The sequence below is a fragment of the Canis lupus genome, chromosome 6 (genome assembly GCF_003254725.2).
Source record: "Canis lupus dingo isolate Sandy chromosome 6, ASM325472v2, whole genome shotgun sequence".
Classification (NCBI taxonomy): Eukaryota; Metazoa; Chordata; class Mammalia; order Carnivora; family Canidae; genus Canis; species Canis lupus.
In genome coordinates this window covers 2,010,218-2,027,013 of record NC_064248.1, presented here as the reverse complement: position 1 = coordinate 2,027,013, position 16,796 = coordinate 2,010,218, and the positions used below count along the sequence as shown (strand labels likewise).

The 16,796-nt window shown below is 45.6% G+C and overlaps 1 protein-coding gene across 2 annotated transcripts in view; it reads left to right on the top strand.

Annotated features, from left to right (window-relative positions):
• The window catches only part of GALNT17 (polypeptide N-acetylgalactosaminyltransferase 17), a 432,211-nt gene that overhangs the window by 302,560 nt on the left and 112,855 nt on the right, over positions 1–16,796 (top strand). The gene's annotated exons all lie outside the window — the stretch shown is intronic.

Here is a 16,796-nt window from a genome sequence, read left to right as displayed (position 1 = left end):
TGCTTCCCCTTTTGCCTAACTCCTAGGAGCAAGCAGGAGCTGGCATTGTACAATGGTAATGGGGTGAGGAGTCTGGGCTACAAGCTGTACTCTATTACCTTCTTGGCACCTGTTAATGTCTTCTACCTCCCGTCTTCAATTTTATCCCCTATGTATTCACTGCTGGTGTCCTTGGTCCTCGTTCTGAACTCTAGGCATAATATTTACCCATTCTATGCTTTCCAGGACCCTGGCTCCCTTGATCCAATCTGTTTGGCCTTTTGCCACCCCTCCCCTGGGAAATGAGGGATCATCAGGATTTCCTTCAAGCCAAGTGGTAGCTATGACACTGGGAGCACTATTAGAAGTCTTCTACCTGCCTAAATATCACTCAACCATCTCTGTCCCATGGCCTGGGCACTCTGCAAGACATCATCCCTCCTGCAGAGTGTTAGGCAGTGGTGGGGAGGAAGAAATTTTCTATGTTCTTCAAAATCCTTCTAGCTGGACTAAAGATCAAATTAACAGTATTTATGGGGAATCCACACAGATAGGAAATTCTAAAGACAGTAGGCCCCATGAGGATTATATGAGCTAAGGAGAGGCATAGGGTGCCTGAGGATACAAAGGGAGGAAGACCATTAGCAGAAAGGTAAGAGGAGATGTTTGGAAAAAAAAAAAGGTGCCCTATTATGCAGCTGCTTTTTTTTTTTTTTTTTTTTTTTTTTTAAGGTAAAGAGGAAACTTTTTTAATAGCTCTCATCCTAGTTCGGGCTCTGTTTTCCAGCGTAAATTTAGGCATTTGAGGAGGAGACAAAGTTCTTTTCTGAATCTGCTGGGCTTTGTTGCTTTCATTTTATTTTTCCTTTTTGAAGATTTTATTTATTTGAGAGAGAGAGAGAGAGAGTGTGTGTGTGTGTGTGTGTGTGTGTGTGTGTACATGAATGGGGGGAGGGGCAGAGGGGGAGAAAGACTCTCAAGTGGATTCTGTGCCAGGCATGGAACCCAGTGCAGGTCTTGATCTCACGACCCTGAGATCACAACCCAAGTCAAAATCAAGAGTTGGACACTCAAGCAACTGAACTACCCAGGCATCCTGTTATTGTTTTTGACTCAAAATAATAATCATACTAAAGTGGCCCATTTTGGGGTGATCTCCCTTTGGCCCCCACAGCAGCAAGCAAAGCATCGATCCCTTTGCCTTCCTAGTCTCAAATCTATTTGTAGAATTTCTCTCCCCACACCCTGAGTTCCAACCTGAGCAGTGGAACTAAACTAAAACCCCCTCAGAGGAGATCTGGCCGCAGGTCTTTCTGTCTCCACTCTCTACAGACTTTGCCCCCAACCCACAAAGAATTAGCCTTCTTTGGGGATTGGGAACATTCCCTCTGTCAGTAGTTCTCAATTCCGGTTGCATTTTTGAATCAAATATGGATGTAGAGCAGTTGAATCCGAGTGTCTGGGAGTGAGCCCAAGCACAGGTAGTTTGTCAAAGCTCCCCAGGTGATCCCAGAGTGAGCCAGCATTGAGACCCATGGCCATGTCTCAACCTCCATCTTCTGCCTTTGCTTGATATTTCAAAGGAGGTTCAGATTTAGAAAACACTTTTCTTCTATGCATGGCTAATGCACTTGAAATCTTGGTTTGAAGACTGTTTCAGTAGTTTCAAGAGTTGGCTTTATAGTCACAACTGAAAATTAACACTTCTTTGCTTCTTTTCATCTTAGTTCTGACAGTCTTTACTCATATCTATGACTGCCTCTTGATGAAACAGTGAATCCAGAATAGAAAAGCATACTCATATATTTCAAAATATATATCTTCTTGGACTACTTTCTTATAGCTACTTGACTACTAATCTAACCCATAAATAGGCAAGGCCATCAGAAAGCTATGTTCTTACTTTGACCTCATTTTGGCCTTGAAAACAGTTGTCTTCGTCTCATTATACTTATCTAAATGCTGTGGGCCAATGCTGAGGAATGCTTTAAGAGATTTGTGGAGTTGGTATTACTGAAGCAGCATTTTGAGGAGACGGTTCACCAAGTTACTCAGTAGAGAAATATCTTTTGGGTCTTAAAGGCCAAGTGTCTGTACTTCTCTATTAAAAATCTTTTAGGCACTGCAGCTGATTCCAATAACTCTGTTTGCAGTAATGCCAGAAAGCTTATGCTGCATTTGTGACACACCTTTATTAAGTATGCGTTATGTGCACTAAGCTCAACTTTGACATCATCTTATCCTGCTCACTTCCCCTTTGCCTGCCTATTCTCATTTACTTCTAATTGTATTTTATCCCATGGTGCCTGCATTTATATAGGATGTCCTCAAACCTTCTCAGAAAGATCCTCAACCATGCACACACCTCAATACTCTTCCTTTGGTAGGGTAGGAAAAATAATTTTCCTTTTATCTTTCTAGGTTCTTGGCTGAAAATTCCTCCCTGTAATAAAAAGAATAATAGGAGAAAAACAAGCAGAAATTTGATAACATGTATTCCTTTCGTATACATGGGAGAGACCAAGGAAAACTGAGTAACTCCCCAAAATGGCTCAAGCCACCATCCTAAATACCAAATTCAGCTAAAGACAAAAGAAAGATGGTGGGGAGAAGGGAGGCTGTCAATGGGGGTGGCCAGAAAAAGCACAGTAAACATGCTTAAGGTTTGTTACAGGGATTTAAGTGGATGCCCTCTCTACTGATGAGAGTTTCTAAGGACTTAGGGTCATCCTTCCCTTCCCAGTACAGAGAAGGTGGCACCCTTACAAATGGAGATTTCCTATATAAATGTAAATTTCTCTTTCCAAAGGGTAGGTTTTCAGAGCTTCTCCTACGTCTGCTGTTTCTTAAAAATAGCCAGCTCAAGATAATCCTTATATCAAAGAGGCATATTTTGGGCTGTTATATTCTGTGCATCTTCCCTCTCTTTAGAGAACAACTTGTGTTGCTAGCCTGATGCCACTTTTGAGTGTGCAACCCCAAAGCCTTTATCAGATTTGTTCTCACATCAACCCTGGAGGCTAGAGAAGTACTATTATTCCCTTTTTCCAGATGAGAAGGACACTCATCCATCTTTTAAGTCTTTCTCTCCCCAAGTCCCTTATCTGTTCTTTTGAAAGTTACCTTTTTTGCCCATCACCCAGTATCTTGTCGCTCCACATGCAGTCTGTACTCCCCTCCAGGGCTCGTGTTCTAGAATAGAGTTTGGCAAAATTTTTCTCTAAAGGACCAAATAGTAAATATTTTAGGCTTTACAATCCAAGAGGCAAATTCAAGGCTATTATGTAGTTACCTACAAAAAAAAAATAAAAACCAATTTCCACAAATATTTTATTGATGAAATCCTAAATTTAGTAATAAGACAGTTTTTTTGGAGTTCATGTCTACTAATGAGGATAATTGGATTTTTGTTGGGAGAGAGCTAACATTTTCCTGGTGTTCTCATCTTCAAATCAATATGTTCACCTATGAGAAAGCATTCTTAGCTCTTGGGTTGGACAAAAACAGGCTGCAGAGTATGCTGACCCCGGTTCTAGACCTTTATTCTTTATCTCTTCCCCAGACATTCACCCAACCTATGTTACATCTCATAAGACAGCTAACCAGATGCTTAAATATACATATATATGAAGTGTTGATGGCTGATAATGGCTTAATGTGTTAACACTTCTTGAGAAACTTTGTGCTTTTACAAAAATTGTCTTCAATGGATTATTTGCAAATCAATTCCCAAAGCCTACAGAAAATATGATTAGCAAGGAGCAAAAGTGTTATGCTGAGAAGATTACTTGTAGAGAACATCTTACTAGAGAATTTTGATATGGTCTTTGTTTTAATAAAACAAGCCCAGGCAAAATCAGCCAGCCAAGGAAATGCGTTTGAGACTGGCAACTTCAATCCCCACTCGCATTTTCTGCATCTGTGAAAAATCACACTCCGGAGAGATGAGCATTTCCTTTATCCTCCACAAGGAAAGGCTCTTAATACCCAGACAGTTCACTTCCCAATCTGGAAGAAGTTGTTGTTTCAGCGTGAATTATCTCTTAAGCAATGAAGGGGAATGTGCTACCTCCATTTAACAGACGAAGCACTGGCCTTTGGGTCCTATTTTCTTGTGAGATATTTGTGTGCTGGATACAACATTTGATTTTTAAAAAGGCAGCGGTACTTACCCTTTTGGTATTTATATGTATAGCAGAGGCAAATGGAACTCTGAGTATTAAATCACTGTACTGTGCCAGTTGAGAATTCGATGCAAGCCAGCCAACTCCTTCCCCCAAATTGTATTTTTAGTGTTTAGCAGCTGCAAGTTCCCAGAAATCTTCAAAGCGGGACCACTTATTCCACCCAGTGTGAGAGCTCTTAGTTGCTGCCTGTTTTTGATGATCTTGTTTAGGAGGCAGCAGGATACCTGGGAGGCTGTGGGGTCAGACACCACCAGGTTGCTCCTGGGTCTGCACTTACTTGCATTTGTCTGCCCTTGGCCAGTTCACCTCACCTCTAATCTCAGATTCTTCCACTGGAAAATCGGGCTATAGTATCTACCAAGGAGAGCTGCTTTGAGGATTAGGGATAACTATGAATTGTCCTAACATAGCACTGGATACATCCGCCCTGTGCCCCTCCTCCCCAGTTCTCCTCTCCCATTCCTGCTCTGTCTTTTGGGCACTTTAGCACATCAGTGTCTGTGCCACAGGATGACTAAAGAAGGGTGACATCCACATGAGACACCCTTTCTGAGTATTAGGAAATGGTGTAAACATGCTCATTGCATATATTATTGTAACAAATGCAGTGAAATAAGTACATTTTGGGTAAACAAGATGCTTATTGCTGAAGAAGTTGACAATACCACCAAAATACCCAGTTCAGGTTGTACCCTGGGAACGGGATTTGTAGAAACTCAAGGATATCTGCAGTAATGTTGTAGAGTTTTATATACTTTTCCTACAAATGAGTTCTTAGCATTAGAAAGCTCAGTAGAGGCGCCTAGGTGGCTCAGTCAGGTGTCTGGTTCTTGATTTTAGCTCAGGTCATGATATTGGGGTTGTGGGGTTGAGCACCATGTTGGGCCTCCAGGCTCTGTGGAGAGTCTACATGACAGTCCCTCTCTCTGTCACTCTGACTGTCCCCCTGCTCTCTCTCTTTCTCTTTCTCTCTCTTTATCTCTCTCAAATAAATATGAGCCCTGGACCCCTGACTCATGGATCATCAGCCTCACATGAATTTGGAAACATGGCCACCAGAGACAGGGACAGGAGACAGCAGGGACCTTTGAAAGCAGCAGGAGGTATTAGGCAGGCAGGGCAAAGCAAGGGGCAGACACCTCAGCCCCAGTACCCTCCGTGGTGATCAAGACAACTAGCCACATAGTGAAATACACACACCCTGGTAGGAGCAGACACTGAAAATCAGGAGAATTAGGGGCAGAGGAAAGACCCCTCCCACTGAGGGTTTCCTTCTGAAGACAGCACACCACCTGGTACACAGGACACAGATCAGCAGAGTCTCCATTTTCTAGCATCTTCCTTCCCCTCTACCACTGCTCTTCCCACTCCAATGGCCTTGCTAACCAGTAATAACAAGGGTCAACCAGAAAACATGTTTACTAAGAAACAACAACAAAAAATAGTGTTTGTTTGCTAAGACGGAATCACGTGTGCTTTTATCTCCTCAAGTCCTTGGGACTAAGCCTAACAAAGGTATCCTCCATTGCCTTACCATGCCTGTTGACCAGATGAACGAATGAGTGAATGAGTGAACACACATGACCCCTACTCTGATCCCCTTTCCACAGTTTATGTTAAGGCATTCAGGATGGAAAGTCTGCCATCACATGATGGTTAAGGTGCTAGGAGCCATGGAGGTGGGATTGCACACACATTCTCTTGGACTCCCCATGCAGAGGCATAGACTTTGCACTTAGTTGTGGAGGTGAGAGATGGCCTCAGCATGGGCTGGACATTGCAGGCTGGGCAGACATTTCTCTTGGGGCCATTCTGACTGTTCCACTCTCTTCCCTGGGGTGTTTTCACACACCTGCCCTAGTACTTAACTCAAACATGATACTCCTGTGCCATGCCCTACCAGACTTTCTCATTTCCCTTACCTCCTGGAATGCAGGTCACCTCCTCTGAAATGTTTCCTGGAGTGACACCATTTGTTGGGACACTTCCTTACCAGTTTCTGCCCCCTTGCCTAAATCCCCCCTGTCTGTCCATCATCCTTCTACTGTTCTTTTAAATTTCTCTGTAATAATTCACATGTATTAAGCACAGAGCACATCTGTTTTCATTATCTTCTCAGAATATTACCACAATCCTACTAGGGTCATCAGGGCAGTTTCATGCCCAGTTTATGGATAAAGAGACTGAGTCACCGATGGTTGGATGACCACCTAGCAGGATGTTTAGATGAGTGTGTCTTCCCTGAACCCAGGGGCCATGTGTTTCCTCCCATTCTAGATTGAGGACCGTGGTGCTCAACATGATACTATCATTTATCCCAGATTGAAAATATGGTGTTTAGCCTAAAACTTTAAATATTTTGGGACCTTCTTTCCAGAGTGCTAAAAAGACTGTCTCCATGAACAGAGAGTAAGAATGGAGATAGAACCACCCCTCTGCTCTCCCATCTCTTTGGTCTGATGGCAATTGGAAATTTGAGGCTCATATTTATAATGTAACATAACAATCAAAGCAAGCTTGAGGATTGTTATTATCAGCTCCATATTTTTATGGTGGCAAAATACATATAAAATTTATGCACACTTAACCATCTTAAGTGTACAACTCGATGGCATTAAACACATTCACAATGTTGTGCAGCCATCACCCCTTTCTCCTTTCGGAACATTTTTATCACTCCAAATGGAAACCCTGTACCCACTAAGCAGTCACTCCCTGCTACCCCTTCCCCACTGTCCCTAAAAACTACTAAGCTGCTTTCTATCTCTATGGATTTGCCTATTCTGGATATTTCACATAAATGGAATCATATAATCTGGGACTCTTTGTGTTTGGCATTTGTCACTCAGCATAATGCTTTTGAGGTTCATCTGTGTTATAGTATATATTAGTATTTTATTCCTTGTTATGGCTCAATAATATTCCATTGCGTATATACACTATATTTTGTTTATCCATTCATCCATTGATGGATGTTTGGGTTGTTTCCACCTTTTGGCTATTGTGAATGATGTTGCTATGAATGTGTATGTACAGGTTGATATGGGAACACCTGCTTTTCTTTATTTTGAGTGTATAGCTAGGGGTGTAGCTGGAGCACAGAGGGCAAGAAGGGAGGTCAGAGAAGCCCCAGGAAAACAGACTCTCTAGATGGAGTCTGGTGGGCTATTGTGAGACCCTGGCTTTTGCTTTGAAGGAAATGGGGAATCATTGGAGGGTTTCCAGCAGAGGCATAGCCTGATCTGATTTATATTTTAGTAGATCATTTTGGATGCTGCGTTGAGAGTTTACAGAAGGTGAGCAAAGGTGGAAGCAGAAGCCAGTTAAAGGCCACTGTGGTTATGCAGGTAATATGATGATGATGGCCTGCCCTAGATGGTGGCAGCGAAGGTGGCAAGAGGTCATCAGATCCAAGGTGTGTCTTAAGGTAGAGCCTAAGGATTTTCTGACAGTTTGGCACTGAGGCCAGCACTAGGGTTTTTATCTCAATATTTTGGAAAAATGGAATTGACATTATCTAAGTAGGAAGGACTGTGTGGGAGGCAGATTTGAGTGGGAAGAAGGTTAAAAAATCTCATTTTGGCCACGTTAGAAAGATCTCATAGACACAGGAGATGTTGAATAGACAATTGGATATGCCAAGTCTGGAGTCCAGAAGAACAATTCAGACTAGAGTGTAAATTTGTAAGCTATTAGAATATAAATGTTGAAAGCCCCGAGAGCAAACAAGACCACCAAGGAGTGAATATAAATGGAGAAGAGATCCAAGGGTTCTGTCCTGGAGTCCTCTGGCCTTGAACACCAGAGAGAAAAGGAAGAATCAATGAAGAAGATTGTTAGGAGCATCCAGGAAGACAGCCAGGTATGTGTGGTGCCCTGGATGCCCAGTGGAGATCCTGCTTCCAAGGAAAGGGAATGAGCTGCTGGGTCAGATGCAGCTGGAAGGACACACATGATGAGGTCTGAGCATTGGGGATTTCATTTAGGAAGAGTTATTTCTGATCTTAACAAATGCACCTGCAGTGGAGCAGTGAGGGTGAAAGCCTGATCAAGTGGGTTTGAGAGGGAACCGGAGAGAGGAATTGGTGGCACAGGTATAGAAGTGCTTTAAAGGGGTTTTGCTGTCAGGGGAAATGTAAAATGAGGAGAGGAGGGGTGGCTCTAAGGGAAATGGGTGGAGAAGGGGATTTGTAGCTACTAGGAATAATCCAGCCCAGGAGGCAGGCCAATAATGTACAATATTATTCCTAAAGGTACCTAGGATCTTTTCTTTTTGAGGCACGATGAGGACAACAGATCAAGAGGTCCAAACCATTGAAAAGATAGTTTGTTACAGCTCCCAGAAGGATGCATGCCATGCCGTGCAGGGTCATATGAGGAAGCACTTGGGTCAGTCAGGAGGCAGGAGGAGTGAAGGGAAAGCACCGGCTACTGTGGTTTTTTACAAGAAGGAATAGGCAAGGCAGGATAGGCAGCTGATCAGACTTAGGATCGGCTAGTTGGAATAATTTTGGCAAGCTCTGGGTTATAAGGGCTGCCTCCAGTCAAATGTTTCCTGGCCCTGGGATGATGGGGCAGGGAGATACTGCCTCCTGGAGCATAGGAGCCAGATAATGGCTACAAGTGTGGGCTTTGGGTTGGTTAGTTTCCATAGGAAAGGCATGCTCCCCAGCGGGTCTTCTGCTGTCTCTAAGAATTGGCTGTCTTCCTCAATTTCTTTCAAGTGTTCTGTAGTTTTTAGGGTATAGATCCTTTACCTCCTTGGTTATGTTTATTCCTAGGTATCTTATGCTTTTGGGTGCAATTGTAAATGGGATTGACTCCTTAATTTCTCTTTCTTCAGTCTCATTGTTAGTGTATAGAAATGCCACTGACTTCTCGGCATTGATTTTGTATCCTGCCACGCTACCGAATTGCTGTATGAGTTCTAGCAATCTTGGGGTGGAGGCTTTTGGGTTTTCTATGTAGAGTATCATGTCATCGGCAAAGAGGGAGAGTTTGACTTCTTTGCCAATTTGAATACCTTTTATTTCTTTTTGTTGTCTGATTGCTGAGGCTAGGACTTCCAGTACTATGTTGAATAGCAGTGGTGAGAGTGGACATCCCTGTCTTGTTCCTAATCTTCGGGGAAAGGCTCCTAGTGCTTCCCCATTGAGAATGATATTTGCTGTGGGCTTTTCATAGATGGCTTTTAAGATGTTGAGGAATGTTCCCTCTATCCCTACACTCTGAAGAGTTTTGATCAGGAATGGATGCTGTATTTTGTAAAATGCTTTCTCTGCATCTATTGAGAGGATCATATGGTTCTTGGTTTTTCTCTTGCTGATATGATGAATCACATTGATTGTTTTATGAGTGTTGAACCAGCCTTGCATCCCGGGGATAAATCCTACTTGGTCATGGTGAATAATCTTCTTAATATATTGTTGTATCCTATTGGCTAGTATCTTGTTGAGAATTTTTGCATCCATGTTCATCAGGGAGATTGGTCTATAATTCTCTGTTTTGGTGGGGTCTTTGTCTGGTTTTGGAATTAAGGTGATGCTGGCCTCATAGAACGAATTTGGAAGTACTCCATCTCTTTCTATCTTTCCAAACAGCTTTAGGAGAATAGGTATGGTTTCTTCTTTAAATGTTTGATAGAATTCCCCTGGGAAGCCATCTGGCCCTGGACTTTTGTGTCTCGGGAGGTTTTTGATGACTGCTTCAATTTCCTCCCTGGTTATTGGCCTGTTCAGGTTTTCTATTTCTTCCTGTTCCAGTTTTGGAATTTGTGGCTTTCCAGAAATGCGTCCATTTCTTCTAGATTGCCTAATTTATTGGCGTATAGCTGTTCATAATATGTTTTTAAAATCATTTATATTTCCTTGGTGTTGGTAGTGATCTCTCATTTCTCATTCATGATTTTATTAATTTGAGTCTTCTCTCTCTTCTTTTTAATAAGGTTGGCTAATGGTTTATATATCTTACCCTAAAAACTATAGAACACTTCTGAAAGAAATTGAGGAAGACACAAAGAGATGGAAAAATATTCCATGCTCATGGATTGGCAGAATTAATATTGTGAAAATGTCAATGTTACCCAGGGCAATTTACACGTTTAATGCAATCCCTATCAAAATACCATGGACTTTCTTCGGAGAGTTAGAACAAATTATTTTAGGATTGGTGTGGAATCAGAAAAGACCCTGAATAGCCAGGGGAATTTTAAAAAAGAAAACCATAGCTGGGGGCATCACAATGCCAGATTTCAGGTTGTACTACAAAGCTGTGGTCATCAAGACAGTGTGGTACTGGCACAAAAACAGACACATAGATCAATGGAACACAATAAAGAATCCAGAAGTGGACCCTCAACTGTATGGCCAACTAATACTCGACAAAGGAGGAAAGACTATCCACTGGGAAAAAGTCTCTTCAACAAATGGTGCTGGGAAAATTGGACATCCACATGCAGAAGAATGAAACTAGACCACTCTCTTTCACCATACACAAAGATAAACTCAAAATGGATGAAAGATCTAAATGTGAGACAAGATTCCATCAAAATCCTAGAGGAGAACACAGGCAACACCCTTTTTGAACTCAGCCACAGTAACTTCTTGCAAGATACATCCACCAAGGCAAAAGAAACAAAATTAAAAATGAACTATTGGGACTTCATCCAGATAAGAAGCTTTTGCACAGCAAAGGATACAGTCAACAAAACTAAAAGACAACCTACAGAATGGGAGAAGATATTTGCAAATGACGTATCAGATAAAGGGCTAGTTTTCAAGATCTATAAAGAACTTATTAAACTCAACACCAAAGAAACAAACAATCCAATCATGAAATGGGCAAAAGACATGAAGAGAAATCTCACAGAGGAAGACATAGACATGGCCAACATGCATATGAGAAAATGCTCTGCATCACTTGCCATCAGGGAAATACAAATCGAAACCACAATGAGATACCACCTCACACCAGTGAGAATGGGGAAAATTCACAAGGCAGGAAACAACAAATGTTGGAGAGGATGCGGAGAAAAGGGAACCCTCCTGCACTGTTGGTGGGAATGTGAACTGGTGCAGCCACTCTGGAAAACTGTGTGGAGGCTCCTCAAGAAGTTAAAAATATACCTGCCCTACGACCCAGCAATTGCACTGTTGGGGATTTACCCCAAAGATACAGATGCAATGAAACGCCGGGACACCTGCACCCCGATGTTTATAGCAGCAATGGCCACGATAGCCAAACTGTGGAAGAAGCCTCAGTGTCCATCAAAAGATGAATGGATAAAGAAGATGTCGTCTATGTGTACAATGGAATATTACTCAGCCATTAGAAATGACAAATACCCACCATTTGCTTCAACGCGGATGGAACTGGAGGGTATTATGCTGAGTGAAATAAGTCAATCGGAGAAGGACAAACTTTATATGTTCTCATTCATTTGGGGAATATAAATAATAGTGAAAGGGAATAGACGGGAAGGGAGAAGAAATGGGTAGGAAATATCAGAAAGGGAGACAGAACATGAAGACTCCTAACTCTGGGAAACGAACTAGAGGTGGTGGAAGGGGAGGAGGACGTGGAGTGGGGGTGAATGGGTGACGGGCACTGAGGGGGGCACTTGACAGGATGAGCACTGGGTGTTATTCTGTATGTTGGCAAATTGAACACCAATAAAAAATAAATTTATTGTTAATAATAAAAAAAAGAATTGGCTGGCCCTAAGAGGGGGAGTCTCTCCCCCATGCACAAGGCCCTAGATGCCAAAGCATCAAGAATACAGAGTACAAGAAAAGACATTTGATACAGGTGTATTAGGGGAGGGGGGATTGCTGGAGCGAGGTCCTGAGTAACAGGAGAGAACAAGTGGAGGGGTTGGCCTCGGCTAAGAGCACGAGTTCAGTTGAGCCAAGAGTTCAATTATAACAAAGGTAAGGAAAGCAGGTGACAGCCCTCAGTGAGTAGATGTGGGAGGCAGGGACATTCTCTTTGGTTTGCTGCCTTTCTAGAGAAGTAGGAAGCAAGGCAGTCAGTTGAGAGTGAGAAAGGAGATGTAGCAGAACCTTCTAGGTGGGTGAGGGAGAAGTAACTCCGGCCCAGGAGCAGGAACCCAGGGCAGCACAGGGCCCCACTGGACGCTCACAGCCTGGATTTAAAACAAGCCCAGCCCATGTGGTTGTGTGCTTCTCCACCTGCATCCCACTGTGTGCTCAGGTGTGTAGCAGGAGAGGATTGCATCCCTCAGCACTAGGGTTTTGCCAGCTGAGTACAGCAAAGGGGGATGGCTCCAGGGGACCATGAAGCCAGCTGATGTGGCTTTAGGCTGGCTAGAGAGGGGTCTGCAGGGCCAGTGGGACAGAAAGACGGTAGGGCCGCAGCGCTCAAGGAGGCGAGCCGGAAAGCTGGGGGTGGTCATTAGAATTGAGGCTGCTTGGTCAGAGAGCCAGGATTTTTGTTTCCTTGTTTTTGTAAGGTGTATTTTCTCTAAGGTAGGGATTCCTTTTGTGTGTGTGTGTGTGACATAGAAGATTAATGTTTTTCAGAAAGAAATGCATTTGCAAGGGTGGGTAGGACTTGCATAGACGGAGGTGGTCTTGGGGAGGATGCTTCTGAGGAGGGGGTACAGCCATAAACTGGGACACACTTTCTGAATGACGAATGGCCAGAGCGGCCAGGCCGTGGAAGCCGGGAGGTGTACGGCTGAGCAGGTGGTGAGTAGGACAGCAAAGCTAAGGAAGATCCTGTCCTTAAGTGGGGAGAGAACGGGGAGCCAGTGAGGGGTCTTGGAGGGGACACTTAGAACCCAGAGGGGCCCTTCGGCACCTACAAGAGGAGGAAGCAGGGCCATCGAGAAGGTTTCAGCTGGGGGTGGAAAGCCTCCCTTCCTCCTCTGCCTCCCGGCTGGAACCATTGCACATGTTGCATATATTCTGCGCAACAGCAACAATAAAAGTGATTATTTTTAATTTCTGTTCTTCTCCTCTGTAATAGAGCTATTAGACTTTGGCAGATCCCTTAATATGATTATCGTTTTTGAATGATTTCGAACTGAAATGTTTGCACTGATGGTGGTAGCTGCAGCTGAGTCTGGGGAGCAAGGCAGTAGGCGCATGTCCCAGGATCCCGCAGCACCATCAGCCGGGGCGGGCACCCCTGCACGGGTGGCAGGGAGACTGGGGGGGAGCAAGCTTGGCCAAGGATGGTGTCTGGCCAGCCCTGCCCGCAGCGTGGCGGCTCCCAGGTTGGGGCTGGGAGATGGTGTTCTGCTGGACACCCACTCCTCCCTGTGCAGAAAGACAGCTGCTCATCAGCAGTCTCATTGGAGAGTTCCAGAATTCAGAGCAGTTGTCCCACTGACCTCACGAGAAATGCTGGCTGGCCCTAGCCGTGGGTGGGGACACGTGTTTCATTCTTCAGTCTCCACATTCCCCAGTTCCGCAGAATCCACCTGCTGGGAGCCCTGAACCCCTCCCAGCACGGTGTGGCAGGTCTCGGAGCCCTGCTCCTGTAGCGTGGGAGCCTTGGCCTCCCTAGTGACAGCAGCAAGGCCACCTCCTGGGGGCTGATCTCCAGGCTGGTCCCAGCCTCCCTCTTCCACTGTCCCTGTCTGGTGCCACCTCACTAGAGAGCCAAGATGTGGAATGCTGTGTTCCTCCTCTTGACACCGTGGCAGGTTTTTCCCCCTGTGGCCTTTAGGGCACCTTTTCACAGGCCAGCCCCGACAGTAAGGGTCACGTGTCTGTTCCACGTCTCCATCTCCTCAGGACCAGCCACCCACCCTTCACCTTCAGCTTCTGAGGGCCTGCCCTGGTTGTGCCCTGAGGCCTGCTCTACGGGGTCTCCCATGGGCCCTGGTGCCAGCTGGCCTTCTTTCAATGAGGAGACCCTTGAGGACCTCTCAGTCCTGTCGTGAGGCTTCCTAGGGCTCATGGTAGGGCACCTGGTTGAACATGCTGACCAGAGCTGTGGCTGGCAGAGAGGGGACCCAGGGCAAATCCTACTGTGAATTCTTCTCTCCTCGCCACTGCAGGTGAAAAGTATTCAGATGAAGCCGGTTATACTAAATATCACGCTGCTTGACAGGGAAAGATGTTTCCCGAAGGGCAGTCGAAGAGGGAGCTGGAAGTAAAAGCAGCCTGTCTACACTCCTCAACAGTCCAAGTTTCCTGCTTTGAAGCCCGTCCCCCCTTCCTCTTCAACCCTCCTCCATGTCCTCCTCGTCCTCCCTCCCCTCCTCCTCCATTCCTCACCCCTCCTGGTCAGCCCTAGCTACAGCACGCTTCCTTGCTGTCCCTGGGTTCCGGTCCAGTTCAGCTGGTGTGTCCCTGAGACCTCACAGAGCCCAGCCCCGCAGGGACAGTCACCTGTTCTATTTATTCCTTTGTTCAGCAGCAGCCGACGGCTGCCGGCTCTGTGCCAGCGAGGGAGGCACTAGCTCCTGGGAACCAACACGAAGCCAGGGGGATAACTTCTCTGCCCTCGGGGACCTGACCGGTGGAGGGACAGATGGCTCGGCAGGACGGAGCTGTTGCAACAGACCCAAGCTCCTGCGTCCCATCTCTGGAGACCTGTTTCCATGATTCTGGGTCACACTCAGGGCTCTGCATTTTCTAAAAGCCATCCTGGCGATGGTAGTGCAGGTGGGTGGTGCAGGAGAAGCACCCTTCATCCAAAGCCAGCCCATCGAGAGTGCTTGTTGCCTGACAGTGCCATCTGATTTCAGCAGCTTGCTTGCCCTGGAGGCACTAGAAAGTACAGCATTTCGGGGCAGGATCTTAGTCATGTGCGTATGGTAATGTTGGGAATTGCTGGATGCTAAGCGTAGGCTTTGGGGAGATGGTTCTAGCTTACCAGAATTTCTTGATGCGCTCAGCATGCCCTCAAGGAAACTGAGGTGTTCTGCTGCTGCCTTCTGTTCCCGGTCCTCTACAGATCCCTGCACCGCCCATGCCCAAGAAGCTGGCATTTCTCTATCACTTGGGTGGACCTCGGTGCTTAGCTCCCCCAGAATGACTCTTCGCTGCAGTTTGCTCTCCTGGCTGCGTGATAACACATCCTTTCTCACTCCCATGATCATAACTAGGAGAAGATAACATGTGTTCTCATCACTGCTGGGTGGCGAAAAACAGAAACCTATTCACAGTGTGAGTCAAGGAGATAGAGCCCAAGGACTCGGGGGACCTCTCGCATGACCCAGGGGCAGAGAACAGAGCTGGGCTTGTCAGCTGATGGGAGGCCAAAGCCACCAGGCAGTCTCTCGCCAAGGCCTCATTCCCCTCCGTTCATCTGCTTCCTTCCTCTGCACAATCACACGTGTACACGGGGACCAGTGCAGGTGCCCCAAAATGGTGCCCTGAGTCCTGAAGATGAATGAGACCATGTGGTTCTTACTTCCAGCATCCCCCTAATCCCAACTCAGAGTTTTAGGAAAAACATGATTCGGTTGACCCAGTTTGAGTTTGGTACTCATTCCTGGCTCAGTTAACTCAGCCTGGGGGTCGGGGATGGGCTCACATGATTTCTGGAGAAATCATTGCAGATGAGCCTCATGATGAGAGGGCAGAGGAGCGGTATTCATCGGGTCCCTCCTCTGTGCACGTTGCATCTCTTTACAAAGCAATACTCTGTAGGGACTTACCTGGGATCCTGAGCATTCCATTAACATCACCCAAGTATGGTTCTCAGTGGCAACACCAACGTTCAAACTACCCTGATGAACTCTGAGCACTGATTTTTCCAGTGTGCCTCTCTGCTGCCCTACCACACGGGTACCAAGAGGTGTTCCATGGAATCAGAAATCTGGACCTTCAGGTGAAACTCAAGCTCAAGGTCAAGAGCAAATGAGCCTCTGACATTGAGGTGTATGGTTCAGCTCAAGAAAATTTCACCTAAAGAACAGCTTCCTGGTGGCCCCAGGGGAGTTTCACTGGCCTTCCTGTCTCTTTTCCTCTGGAAAGCATTAACAGTGTTTGTGGCTTGTGGCAGCCTGGCTTTTGCCTGGTCCTCCACAGAGTCTTTTCTGGAGAGCACAGTGAGCTGTCCCTCACTAGAAATGCATGCTTTTGTGCTTCCTGTGGAATTGCAGTGAACGTGGTGGATTAATACCATATTTCCATCACTTCTGCACATACATCCTTGATGCTTTGCTTCAGATGGTTTTTGCCTCTGATTTGCATTGAGCCAGCTTATGCCTACAGCCCACTCTAGAAGAAATCATCAAGGAGATAAATATATTAAAAAATAAAGTGCAGGGGCAGCTCAGGTGGCTCAGCGGTATAGCGCCGCCTTTAGCCCAAGACGTGATCCTGGAGACCCAGGATCCAGTCCCACGTCGGGCTCCCTGCATGGAGCCTGCTTCTCCCTCTGCCTGTGTCTCTGCCTCTCTCTCTCTCTCTCTCTCTCTCTCTCTCTCTCTCTCTGTGTGTGTGTGTCTCTCTCATGAATAAATAAATAAAATCTTAAAAAAAAGTGCAAATCTTTGTTTCCAGACTTTATGGTCATAGGCCACCCTGCCGATACTTTTCATATTTCCTACTGGGCACCCTTCTCAGCGGGCTGAGGTGGTCTCCCCTGGCACCGATGGTCTCCTGGATAAGTCTTCTCCCTCTTGGTCCTTACCTCTGAGCTTCTCTG